The 14,496-nt window shown below is 39.3% G+C and overlaps 1 protein-coding gene across 2 annotated transcripts in view; it reads right to left on the reverse strand.

Moving 5' to 3' along the window:
• Ctnna2 (catenin alpha 2) overlaps positions 1 to 14,496 on the reverse strand; it is a 1,158,760-nt gene that overhangs the window by 419,536 nt on the left and 724,728 nt on the right. The gene's annotated exons all lie outside the window — the stretch shown is intronic.

The raw sequence follows: 14,496 nt of genomic DNA on the forward strand, positions 1-14,496 counted from the left end.
GCAGATGTGCCTCTTAGGCTTCATGTGGCTCCTCTAGTAAGGAAAGTGGGGCTGCACCGGTCGTGGACTCACTTGCTAGCTTTGTGATCACTCCCCTTGGCGAGACAGTCTTACCAGGCCACAGGGAAAGAGGACAGGCTTAGTCCTGATGCAACTTGATGAGCTGGGATGAGTGGGAAAGGGAGCTCCCCTTTTCTGAGGAATAACAGAGGGGGGAGGGAGGAGGAGGATACATGATATACATGTACGCATGAGCACTTGTGTATGATATGTATATGTGTATAATAATATGTATGTATGCCTGGTATGTATGTATGCCTGTGTGTTTGGGAGTTGGTAATCTCATCCACCATGAACTCCAACAGGTAAATCAGGCTTTGCACAGTGCTTCTACACATTGAGGCATCTCCCCAGCACAGCCTGTAGCATTCTTCACAAAGAATTTTGTCTCAACTTGTATCTACACTAAATTTAGTACCAAAACAAGATTTCAGTCTTGCAGTTGATCCAGAAATAAAGTATTTCAGGATTTATAGACAACCACGCTAATGTATAGGCAGCTTGAGACTATCTCTTCTTAGATCAGAAAGAAAATCAACAAGTTGTATGAAAAATCTATTCAATGAGAATAGCACCCTCTCTTCCTCTTTCATTTTCTCTCTCTCAATCTCTCACCTTCCCCTTCTCCTTCACTTTCTTCCTTCTTGTCTTTTAAAGAAAGAATTGCCTACAATTTTCTCATATATTATCAAGTTAGTATTTAGCATCCAAAAATACTGCTGAAGGGAAAAGAAAACCAAACCAAATAAAACTTACAAAGGAGAGACATATGACATCCAAGTTAGATTATAAATTATTAATTAAAAAATGAGAGAAAAATATGAATTTAAATACATTTTGATATCATTACAAAAGTCAATAAAGGAGATTCATGCATTTTCTTTAACTGATTAATTTTACTTGAGAGCAAACCTACATTTGCATTTCCTCTCCTCTAGAAGCTTATGCATCTGCCTTCTCTGTACTTCCCACTTTCTCTCTCCCAGCTTCTCTAGTTCCCTGTTGTTTCCTTCTTTATACTTCTCCTTCCTGCTCCCCTACCCCCAGTTTCTCCTTTTTCTCCCTGCCTTCCTAATCTTCTTAAACAGAATAATAGACTCACATTCTCTGCAATTTCCCAGAGTAGTGTTACTGGGTAAACTAAATGTCAGGTTCCATACTAATTTATCAGTTATTAATTAACAATATCAACAACTCCTTTTTCATTATAGATAACACATTTCACTGCCTACCAGAAAGATTTTTTTTAAAATGGAATTTATCTCAAAGGCCCTTTCCTGTTATCTACTGCAATAATAAAAAAGAAAATCATCATTCAGTCATCATTTTAATGACTGATCATTCTCTACTCACTAAAATTAAATCATAAAAGCTTTTAATTAAATTGAATGGTAACTGGATGGCTTTAATCATGCAAAGAATTAAAATGAAGGATGTATTTTTTTCTCAAATCTTGACAACATGCAATAATGAAGTTTGACCACCGTGATAAATCCTGACATTAAGCAGGTTGTTGACTATTTGCCTCTGGGTATCACCAATAAAAAAAAATGCCACTGTTGAAAAAGCACATTTTGTTTCTTCTCCTTTGGGAGAGGAATCAACCAAATTATCAACACATACTTATGTTATAGGCCTTGACTTGGGAGAGGTTCTTAGAAGGATCAAGACAAACAAAGCAAATAGCTGCAGAGATGTCTCTGAAGTTTAGAGGGCTTACTAATATTCAGGAGAACATTAGTTCAGATTCTAGCACTCTTCTCAGCAGCTCACAATGGCCTGTAACTCTGATTCAGGGGACCTGATGCTCTCTTCTGGCTTCCTTGGGAATCCCTACACACAGCACATACACACGCAGAGACATACACACAGAAACTCACCCACTTCTTCGAGAATTTCTTATAACATATGTTGACTGTATTTATTCACACTCCTCTTCCAAAATCCACTCCTTCTTCTCCTCCTCCTTCTTTCTCCCTTAGAAGTCAAATGAAGTAACTCTTCATTCTTATGTAAAACTTTTTATTACATTTATTGATTTTATGTATGTATATATATATATATATATGTGCGTTTATCATGGTAAATGTGAAGTTATCAAAAGACAATTGTGGGAGTTGGTTCTTTGCTTCTGATATGTGAATCTCAGGGAACAAACTTAAGTTGTTACTCTTGCTGGCAAGCTCCTTCCTTTACCTGCTTAGCCAGCTCAACATTCTTGACTCTACTTTTCAAACAAATAGCTTAGCACAAAGTTGCCTGTAGCTTTGCTTAATGTACTTAATAAATGTAAAATCAAACTATCTAGTTAAATTTGAGACTTAGATAATTACAAATTATTTAGTATGAACATGGCTCAATATTTCATGTGGTACACTCATACTCAAAGCAATTAGTGCTGATATGAAATCCAATACCACTGTCTTGACAGCTCTATTTGTATGTGAAAAGACCTAGACCTGTTAACATAGATGAGGTTGAAGAGAGAGTGCAGAAAAGGAGAGACGATGATAAACCTGCCTCTCCCCTTTACCTGAGACCTAACATAGGATTCCTACCCAAAGCTATCAGTTTCTAGGACTGGGATTTATAAATACTACTGATGGTCCTTAGACTAAACACACAAGCAGGGATTGAAATAAAATATTTGGCCTTTAGAAATCACATCTTGAAAATGTGGTCAGCTCTGTAATTAAATTCCAAATCATTTGATGCCATCAGTTCGATAGCAGATGGGATGGTACTTCTGTTCATCATTCATCTACAGACTGAGTTTCCAGAAATCCTTAGCAGGGTGTTCCCAGATTATTGCCTGCCTGACAGTTGCATGTATCTAATAATTTACTAGAGACAATGGATTTCTTTAAAATGAACCCAGTGAACTGTTATTTATATAGATATAAATAACACATTGATAAAGGAAAGAAGAACAGTTGGGGAATACTTTTTAAAATGATCTATTACAGTAATGATAAGTAATTATCAATACGGTGCTTGCTGATAAGATTTAACTAGCACTATGTTGAAATATTTAGCTGTGATTGACTTTGCTTGTGTATTAATACCTAAAGGGATCGTCTCCTACTACATGACAGAGAACATTCACTGAAGGCCTGTGATAGGTCAGTCTGATTCAAAACATTTGAACCAGGAGAGATCCTCCCAAGCTTTGAGCTCCCTTGTTTTAATTTAATCCTTACACAAAAGTTTTCTTTCAGAAACACATGCAATGTTTACTGATAAAGCCTGAGTTATTGACAATTCAAGGCAGCCATATGACGTAACTCTTCCTCAGGCTCCTATTGTATGACAAGGGAAAGTGGGACTTTGAAGATAAAGTTTTGTCTGAGAGATAATTTCCACCTTGTTGGCTATATTGTATTTTTGGAGCTAAGCAGGGTGTATTGGTGGGGGTGTTCTAGTTTCATTTCTGTTGCTGTGATAAAATATGCTAATAGCAACTTGGGGAGCAAGGTTTTTACTACAGTTTCTGATCTTACTTGTTTTGTTTTTGATCTGACAGTTCCTTGTGTTAGCACATCATTGAGAGGAAGTCAAGGCAAATCTTGAAACACCTGGTTACACTACATCCACAGTCAATGGATGTGAGAAATGCATGCATGATTACCACTCAGCTATTGTTCTCTATTCTTATGCAGTCTGAGATCCCAAACCTGGGAAAGGTGAGGCTAATGTTCCGTCTGGATTTTCTCATGTCAATTAAAAAAAAAATCAAGATAACCCCCCCAACTCAGACATGCGTAGAGGCCAGCACAGTATAGACGACCCTTAGTGGGACTCTCCCAGCTGATTCTAGGTTGTGCAAAGTTGACATTTGTAAGGACATCTTGTAATTTCAATACCAATGGGCATAACATCACTGCCACACACTTTAAAAATACTTCTCTTTTTTTTTTTTTGGGTGCCAGTGCAGACAGTTGTTCTCTGTTATGCCATTAGATATGAATCCATTTCCCCACACTTAGTCTTCTCATTATTCAGAAACCCACCATTCCACTGACAGAAAGGAGTCTTGCTCGATAAAGGATCATTTTGCTTTACAGGACAGATTTGGGTTTAGAAATTTTCTAGGGGAAAGGTTGGACTTATATTTTCAAAGATAATCTTCTCTAGGAGTTACTTCCAAAGTTCTTCTTTGCCATGCACTTAGATAGTAGCTCCCAACCTTAAACTGTCGGTCTTATAAATAGGCACCTGAATGTGTTAGAGAGCTCAGAATGTACTTAGTTAGTCCTGTGAAAAGCAGACATGACTGCCATGTGAATATCTCCCCTAAAGTTCACCTAAGTGTTCAATTTTTGTAAATTACATATTCTTAAGAGATGGCTATATTGTTTGTTTAGCTGGTAGATGGCTGTGCTTGTAAGATTGCTGTTATTTGAATTGAAGTGTGTGATACTCCAAAAATTACAGTACTGTGGTATGCCACTTTTTGTCAATCTCAAAAACAGTGATTTGAAGAGACTGTCACATAAATCAAAGCAAACTTTTAGGGACTCTGTTAAGACATCAAAAGAAGCCTGGCAGAATTATGTCCTAACTTTTTTCTTCATTACATTAGCACCATGGTCTGGGTTTGATCCAGTGTCTTAATAAACCCCTTGGGTGAATAAAATAGTGATAGAGTTCTCGAGTCTACCAGCACTTGGTACTAGGGAAAACCAATATCTTTTCTATTTTCTGAGTCAATTGTGAGGGATAGTTTATCCCTATCCCAACAGGCCAATCTGTAGACCAGTGTGGTCTCAAACCCAGAGATCCACCTGCCTCTGCCTCCCAAGTGCTTGGACTAAAAGCATGTGGTTACCACCCACTGGCTAAAATGTGTAGGCCAGGCCTGCCTTTAACTCATGATCATCCTGCCTCCACCGCCTTCAGCAAATCCTACTAGCATGCACCACCTCAAGTAGCCTGAGCAAGATTTAAGGTACAAGTTACAAGAAAGAAACTGAAAAACAGAAAGAAAATCACAACAAACAAAGATGAGAAAGATTAGCATAGCTTGGATAAGGCAAAGAAATTTAGGAAGAATAGAACCGGTAGTGTTCATTGGACCTGAACAAGAAAAATAAAGGAAAACAAAGAGGATGTGGGACCCAGTGGTAAGGGTGAGCATCTGGTTCATGGATTCCCTGAAAGAGATCCCTTCCCTATGAATACTAGTTATATCAGTCAAAGCAATACACTTGGATCTCACATTTCTCAGTCAACTCTGTCAGGCTTTGTTTATGGGCCTGACAAAAGCATCACTGAAACCCTTGGTTTACTGGGTAAGGAATTGGGCTAAGTGAGTCAAAACTGTCCTTGTTGCTAACAAGTTTAACTCAAATGCAGCTTACAGGACTCAAAAAAATATGATGAAATTTTTTTTTTGCTTCAAGTGATATTTGAATACTTCATAAAGAGAATTGCTAATTAGCTTAAGATGTTTTAATTATAATAAATTAATATGAACAAAAACATGTGGGAAAAGTTCCAATAGTTACCATATGCTTGATGAGAAGATTGCTCTGGGGGATTTTCATATTGCTATGTATGTATATGTGTGTTCATGTGTGTATGTGTGTATGCAGGTGCATGTGTATGTAGGTACATGAGTGTTGAGGTGTGTGTGTAAGTACATGTGTGTGCAGGTGTGTGTGTCCATGTTCATGCATGTGTGTATGTGTGTATGCAGGTGCATGTTTATGTATGTAGGTGCATGAGTGTTGAGGTGAGTGTGTGTATGAGAACATTTGCGTGTGCATGTGTGTAGGCATGGATACATGTGTATAAGTACAGGACAGAGGACAACCTTAGATATTAGTTTTTAGATACCATCTACCATTTTTTTTTTGTTTTGTTTTGTTTTTTTTCAGTCAGGTGCTTTCATTGGCCTGGAACTGGACAAGTAGGTTAGGCTGGTTGGCCAGTAAGTTCCAAAGATTTGTTGGCCCATGCTCTCCCTTACCAGAACTGGGATTATAAGCATGCACCATTATGCCTGTGTTTTGTAAAAATGTGAGTTGTGAGGATCAAAATAATTTCCTGTATTCTCAGCAAGCCGTTTACCAACTGATCCATGTCCCCAGCCAAGAATATTTGCTTATAAGTAGAAGGCAATTTAAGAGCACATAAGCAGAGAGTTCTTATCCACAGGCCCATTTCTCATGTTGAAAAAGTTGGAAATATCATGATGAAGTCTAACAGAGTTGGGATAGAAGGAAAGAAGACGTAGTCTCATTTGTTTGAATGTTAAGGAACAATATGAAAACATACTTGAGAAATGTCTAAATTACAGAAGCATGGATAAAATTAAATTAGAATATCATCTTGCTATAAAAGTTTGAGTTCTAATACAGCAATAAGGAAATATGACTTGCTAAAGCATTAATGTGCATTACATTAATGAGGTCTTATTGAATATTCCCATCACTACACAAAATGAATACCACTTATGGCTTGAGTAAGAATGACCGCTATAGGTTCATAGGTTTGAAAACTTGGTTCCAGTTAGTAAACTATTTGGGAAAGATTAGAAGGTGTGGCCTTTGTGAGGGAGGTATGACACTGGGGGAGGCCTTTAAGGTTTCAGGAGACTGGTGCTCCAGCCACTTCTACTATGCCTTCCCTCAACCTCCCTCGACCATCATTGACTCTGATTCTCTGGAACCGTAAGGCAACTCTTGTATACATTGCCTTGGTCATGGTGTTTTATCACAGCAACAGAAAAGTAACTACTATACCCGTGACAATAAACTTTCTAAGATTTCAGGCAAAGATAGTCCTCATGAGACCTGATAGGCTAGGGTCAGATGGAAAGGGAGGAGGTTCTCCACTATCAGTAGACTGGGGAAGGGGCATGGGAGGAGCTGAGGGAGAGAGGGTAGGATTGGGAGTGGATGAGGGTGGGGCTACAGCTTGGATACAAAGTGAAAAAATAGTAATGAATAAAAAGTTATATTAAAAAACACACATTTTACACTTTTCATATTCCCATGAACAACCAATAAATGCAAAAGATACAAGACAAATAAAAAAAAGAAAAAGATTTCAGCCAATGCCTGGCTAGTTTACTGCTTTGGGATTTTAGTGATTTAGTAGATTATCAGAGAATGCCCTTTGCCACAATTTGAGTTCCAAAACAGAAAGATGAATGAAAAGGTCCCAATAGTCCCTTCAAGGGCACATGCCCTATGATCTAACTGTCTTCTATTAGTTGCCAGCTCCTAAAGATTTCACTACTTACCAACAGTAACACAGCAGACAAAGCCTTCAACATGGGTCATTCAAGAGCCAAAGGCTGGTGCTGCCTTAACCAGACAATGTTTCTTATGCTGCTGCACAGGACCACCTCAGTATCATATGTGCACTGAGCTACTTAAAGCCATTCTTAAAAATCCATCATTTTTTCAGAAAAGCGTTAGAGCCTACAGCCCCTGCCTTTCCAGCATTCTAAGTGTTTCTGTTATCAGTGTCTGGCCTTAGACTAATACAATGGTCACCCATGAGCATAAAAAAGATAGAAAATGGATTTTTCTTTTTACTGTGATATTCTGGCCTTCTAACAGTTGTCATCTGTAGCCTGTACCAATGATTCAGAGAACAATAAATACACCTAATGGGACTGGATGAAATTAAATCTTTCTTTGGTGATTTATAAGACAGCATGGAATTATTCTTGGGAATATAAATTTTCATTTTATAGGAATTGAGATGATAGAGTACATGTAAGAAATTAGAATCTTTCTGAGGTTTATCTTTCCACAGATTCTGATTTTTGTTCTTTTCATTTGTCTGTAAATGCGAGGTTTTAACTCTAATTAGCGGTTGACTTGTAAATGAGAATCTGCAAGGAAACTGAAAAAACAGATGGCTTGTGCCCATTGGCAAGTCTTTTACCTTCTTGGTAGCATGACTTTGACACCTTGAAATCAAAATGATATCAAATGACATAAAATATATATCTGATAGGACACGAACTTTTGAAATATCACAGAAGAGGCAGAAATCTACTTAGCTCTCTTTATGCATGGTAGCATTCCACCTGTTCTGTCCACCTGCTGACCAATTCCTTTCTCTTTGGGGCTGTAATTTGGATGAAAATTGTGCCAAAGAGTGCTTGCATCTGGGGTCCAGGATTCTGTGCACAGCCATGTCTGGTATAGGTACAAAAAACTTTTAGGACAAGGGGGCTGTTATTCCAACTCTCATGACACTGACACTTTCAGAAAAGTAAGAGCTGGATATGTTGGATTTGTACTGACTATGGGATACTGCCTGCTTTCTTGGCCAGACAAGTGCAACTTTAGACAAGCAAAAACTCAGTCTGTTTCACTGGTGGAAACACATAAGAGAAGACACCATTGTGAAGGAGGCAGACACTCTGGTAAGTTTCTTTTTGTTGCCGAAGGACACCATGCCATCTTTAGCCTCATCCTCCTTGGAACATCTCCCAGCTCAGCCCTCTCCTTCTGTTTGCTTTTCACCTATTGCTCTCACCACCTAGATGGCATTTGTATCTCCTCAGATCTCTCCCGAAATGTGCCCTTCTCGGAAGACTTTTTGAGGCTCTGAAGACCCCAGGTGTCTCTGTTTTATGCTGCATGCTGTCCTTCCTTATACATACTGTCACTGTGGCTATGTACCTGGGTGACAGTCATTCATGAGAGCAGAGGAGCAGCTGCATCTCTTGGCATTACAAGCTACCTGCCTGAAATCAGACTCTTATTTGGGTAGGTCTGATTAAGTTGCCACTTCCGTAGCTTGCCATGTATCAGATCCAAGACCTACCCTCTGCAGTGTATGCAGTAGCTCTAGTGTCACTATGCCGCCTGAAAAATGCATATATTTTCAATATGATGATGTTAAGATATTGTGTTTTTAAAAGGTGATTGAACTATGAGAATGAGGTTAAAATCCTTATAAAATAGGCTTTCACATAACATCTGATTAGCTTACTTTTCTGCTTTCCATGTGGGGATTATATGGCAGAAAGGTCCTCACCAGAGCAAATGCCCACAGTTTGATCTTGGGCTTTGTAGCCCCCAGTCTGTGAGAAATCTCTTGCTGTTCATCAAGGACCTCATGACCTCATCTGTGTTACTCTGTTGCAGCAGCTTATCCCTCTGTCTACTGTTTCCCTTTCCATTATCTAATGGAGATGGGAAAGTATCAATGAGGGTGTCCCAGAGCATGGGTGTGAGCCCTCAGGGGCAGCATCCTAAGCCTTTGGTACCCAGCAGAGGACTGCAGAGCCAGATAAGTATTTCTTTCTGATCCTCAAAGACACCAGAAAGCTTAGGAAACAGCCTGATCTGTGCTGAGAACATTCTTTACAATACAGACTCTCTTCCACTCCCATCCTCATTCCAGTCTGGGACACTGATTAGGAAATGTAGCCATTATAACCTCTTTTCCTTCTTGTCTCTTTTGGGAACCTGTTTCATTTCCTGGTTTTACTTGCCAGTACTGAGCTACATAAGGAACTTCCGAGGAAGGCAAAACCCAATAAAAGATGTTTAAAAATACCAAGCATCAATTAGCCTTCATGCATTGTGATTAGATGAGAAGGAGTTTGCAGCAGCGCCTGTAATGAGTCACCAACCCTGCAGCACACCTGGGGCGTGGCTAAGCCACCAAGTAGGTACTGTAGGCGAAAAATTGGCAAGAGGCGGAAGTACAGCTGTCACTGGCCCACAGGCTTCTGAAGAGATTCCCCCCCCACCCCCAGCCACCTACTACCATCTGCTGCTCCACGCAGGACTAAACACACATCCCAGTGTGGGGGGGCATTGAACAAGCACTTTCTGTATGCCTATCCAAGTTGTTCACTTGGATAACCACTTCCTAGGCAAAGAGGACCCCTCCAGAGAGTGATGGGGAGCCTTAGTGGAAGGAGCTGCAAGATAGCACACAGTGTAAAATAATACAGACAGCACTCCAAGCATACGAGGTTATTTATAAGCCAGGAAGCAACCTCCACTAACAAAGCCTATGACTGATACATGTCCTCTGGCTCCAGCTTCTTCAACACTAATTTCTCAAGTGGGGAAGCTGGAAGTGTGAAAAAAAGTTATAATCCTTGATAAGGCCAGAGAGTCAGATAAAACCAATATTCGGAATTAGACAGTCTGCCACAGTCACGAATGCTCAGCTAGTGATCAGAATATGTGGAAATTAGATATTAAAGTAGACAAAGAAAAATTCCTGCCCAAATATTCCAAATTCCAGGATCCCACTAAAAATGACAAGGCTGTAGAGATAGTTCAGCATGTAAGAGCTCTTGCTGCTCTTCCACACGACTTGAGTTTGGTCCCCAGCACACCCATCAGTCAGCTCACAACCTCCTCTCACTCCAGCTTCAAGAGATTCAGCACCCTCTTCTGGCCTCCACAGGTACCTCAATGCACATAGACATGTACTGTAGACACACACATGTACACGCTAAAATGAATTATTAACAAGATGTTTAAAAGGAAGAGAATGATTTAATTAGATGTTCCCTAGATGGAACTAACAAAATTTTACTTCTCAAAATCTTTAAAGTGATAGCACGTATTTGCAAGACTATATCCCAGAAGGTCTCTCATTTTGGTTATTATTGTATATTTTGAGGATGTAAAAGGAAGTGTTACAAAGATGGAGAAGATAATATAGATGACACCAGCCTCTTCAGAAAGCAAACTGGGCAACAACAAAGTATAGTATAAAATCATTGAGCTCAAAAGAGACACGGCAACAGCAGTCCTGGTTAACAATATAAAGAAGAAAAGGGTGTTTTGTGTGACTTTATGGGTTAGAGAAATGTCTCGAGGAATGGTTTCTGCATCTTTTACATTGAGTAGGTGACTGAGAAGGCTAAGCTGAGCAATTAGAATGCCTCCTTTGTGCTTTCACATCGTCAACACTGCTGGTGCTATCTTTCTTCTGATGTTTGAAATCTCCTTCACTGGATGTACTAGAAGATCTTCCTTGCTTGAGTTGAGGTCTACAGGCTAGGCAGTGTATTGAGAGCAGAGAGACTGTCGATACACGTCTGTCTTCCCACACACTACCACACCATACTCCATCTATGACGGTCCTTCTGAATGACTCTAAGTCTCTTTATCCAGGATATGAGATATTTTCTCTCATATTTTAATGGTATTAATGGCAAACATTTCATTGTATGATTACTGTAGATACAAACATCTTTAGTTTAATTTTCAATGTTGTCCCTTCATGCTCTCCTTCAAAGAGATCATTTTATCTCTCCATATCTTTTACACAGATATTCACTTCACTGTTTCTATTTTTTTCTCCCCAACTTGTACATGAACAAAAACATACCTATTTTAGTGCCTATCTAAATACCAACTGTAACAAACAGTACTCCAATGGAGAGGTGTGTTCAACTTAATACAAAGAAAGGATGCAGAGATAGGAAATTTCCATTATGATGTATCCCAGGGTGACCTCAAATTGTCTCAGTCCTACTGTCTCTACCTTCCCAGTGCTAGTTTTTACCATGTATCAATGGGATTAGGCCAAAGGAACTTTTAATAATGGGATTCTAGGCATCAACCATTAATGAATCAGAAGGTGTGGACATTTGAATCTATTGAAATCATAGTCTCTAAACATTTGCTTCTTTTGCCAATTGGGTAAAGTCAAAAGGGAAAAGAAAGATATGAATGTTAGAGCATGGGATAATTTCTGTCATATTCTAGTAAGATCAAAAGCAAACACATTCTTGTATGATTAGTGTAGAGACAAATATCAATACTGCTGGGCCTGATATTCAAATCTAAATTAAATTTCTGGACTTATTTATGGAAATAGGTAAGCTGGGAAATGCAATCGCTATTTGTAAATCACTTTGCTATAACCTTCTCCTCCAATGTTGTTAAATGGCAAAATGCAATAGATGCTATTTTAGCTATGAGCATAAGAAAATAAATCTTTGTGGCAGTATGCATCTTTCAAGGGATTTGATGTTCTCCAAAGCCTTTCTTGGAATGAAGCAAGCAATTTCCCCCTTCCAAGGGGAGGTTCTCATTGATATGTGTGAGCTAGGCATGCTATTATTTATGGTTAAGTGCAATTTCAAATTGGGTATGTTTAAGAAAAATGCAAAATTAAGGGACGTGTGCATTAAAAGACCTAACATGGTAATTATGAATCCTGTGTGGATAATTTAAACACACTGACATTATAATATGCTTTAATGTCTCTGTGTACAGCTTTGGAATATAAAAATGGGCTTCTTTCAAAAGGTCTGTGTTGAATTACAGTGAGTGGTACTGGAGAAGTGCTCAGGGCCACCAAGGGTTTCAGTGAGACACACCGCAGACCAGTGCAATCGGTTTTAGACTAGAAGATGAAAAGGAAATATCCAGTGGGACTCACTGCAGTACTAAAAAAGTGTAAAATATCTGTACCATTCAATACGGTGGCTACACCGCCCTTGTCTCGATACAATGGACATACAACTAAGAAATTTAACTCACATGACAAATTTAAATAGATGAGTACAAAACTTGCAGCTGTCATGTTGAAACCACCACAAAAAAAGTGTCCCTTGCTCTGCATCCCTCATTTTTTCTCATCTGCAAAGTAGTTTTCAAGAAATTGTTACTGTTTGGGAATTTTACACTTGCATAAATGTGTTCTGATCAAATACATCCCATCCCTCTAATTTCCTCCCTATAGCCCTCAACATTTTCATAACTTCACATGTCCTTTGTTTGTTTGTTTTCTTGCTTGATTGTTTTGTTTTTAAACCCAATGAGTCTACATAGCACTTCCTATATGTTCAAGGGTGTAGGGCCATCTACAGGAGCATGGATGGTTTCTTGGTGGTCACATCCTTGAAGAAAGCTTATTCTCTCTCACCCAGGAGCAATCAATTATCAATAGCTTCTTATCTAGAGGTGGGACTTTATGAGTCCCTCCCTTCCCACACTGGGACTCTGGGAGCTTGATCTTGTGCAGTCTTTGTGTGTGCTGTCACAATCCCTGTGATTTAACATACTCAGCAGCCTTGTCATGTTCTACCTAGCAAACACTGTCTTGATGGAGATGTCCACTGCCTCTGTCTCTTACAGTCTCCCTACTCCCTGATTCCATGATGATTCCTGATCCTTGGGAGAGGGGACTGGTATAAATGTGCCAATAAGGACTTAGTACCCCATAGTATTATGTTCTCTGTACTTTTGCCATTTGTGGGTCTATACACAAATTACCATCTATTACAGAATAAGCTTCTCTGATGAGGGCTGACAGATGCACTAATACAAAAGCTTGCTGGTTTCAATAGGTTTGACCACCATAGACTAGTGTGTTTGAATGCTTGGCCCATGGGGAGTGGCACTACTAGGAGGTGTGTCCTTGATGGAGTAAGTATGGCCTGGTTGAAAGAAGTATGTCATCTTGGGGGTGGGCTTTGAGGTCTCCTAGTGCTCAAGCTCCCACCCCCACCAGCGTGGAACAGTCTTCTCCTGGCTGCCTGCAGAAGATAGTTTTTTCCTGGATGCCTTTGGATCAAGATGTAGCACTCTCAGCTCCTCTAGCACCATGTTTGCCTTCATAGTGCCATACTTCTCACTGCGATGATAATGGACTAAAGCTCTGAAACTGTGAGCCAGCACCAAAGAAATGTTTGCCTTTATAAGAGTTGCCTTGGTCAAGGTATCTCTTTACAGTAACAAAACCCAAACTAAGATGATAGGTATAAAGATAAGAACTCAGAGACTTTTATTACTATGCCAATTTAGCAGCATAACAAACAATATTGATTTCTCCCCTAAGGGCTCTGACCTAGATAGCCACAAGTCAGTATCAGGCATGAGTTCTATCTGTGGAGTGAGCTTTAGATCAAATTAGAAAATGGTTGGTCACTCACCCAACTAGTCATATGCAAAATATTTTGAACAAATATTTTGTAAACTTTCAAATTTTTAGTTTACTTCCTTCAGGCCACAAAGTAAAACAAAATCATTGAAAAATCAGTAAAGACATCTTGATAGGAGCAAAAAAATGAAGCAACAGTTTGCCTTGCAGAAAATGGCTTCCCTCACAGAGAAGAAAACTGTCCAAGACCTAAGACTTTGGGATGAGTGTTAGAGGTGCATGGAGAGAATGGCAAAGGGATGTCTACAGAGCACAAGCATGAGGCACATGCTCAGAGAAGTCCAAGTGAAGGGAAAAGCTCTGGAAACACATAACTCCCCTAGAGTTTTTAACACAGTCTCTCTAAATTATGAAAATAAAGAAATACTAATACTGACAAAGGAAATTATCATTAAGAAACAACCTAAGTTGTGGAGAAAGGGGAACCCTCCTCCATTGCTGGTGGGAATGTAAACTCATACAACCACTTTGAAAATCAATCTGGTGCTTTCTCAGACAATTAGGAATAGTGCTTCCTCAAGATCTAGCTATACCACTCTTAGG

The sequence above is a fragment of the Psammomys obesus genome, unplaced genomic scaffold (assembly GCF_907164565.1).
Source record: "Psammomys obesus unplaced genomic scaffold, mPsaObe1.curated_primary_1811, whole genome shotgun sequence".
Lineage (NCBI taxonomy): Eukaryota > Metazoa > Chordata > Mammalia > Rodentia > Muridae > Psammomys > Psammomys obesus.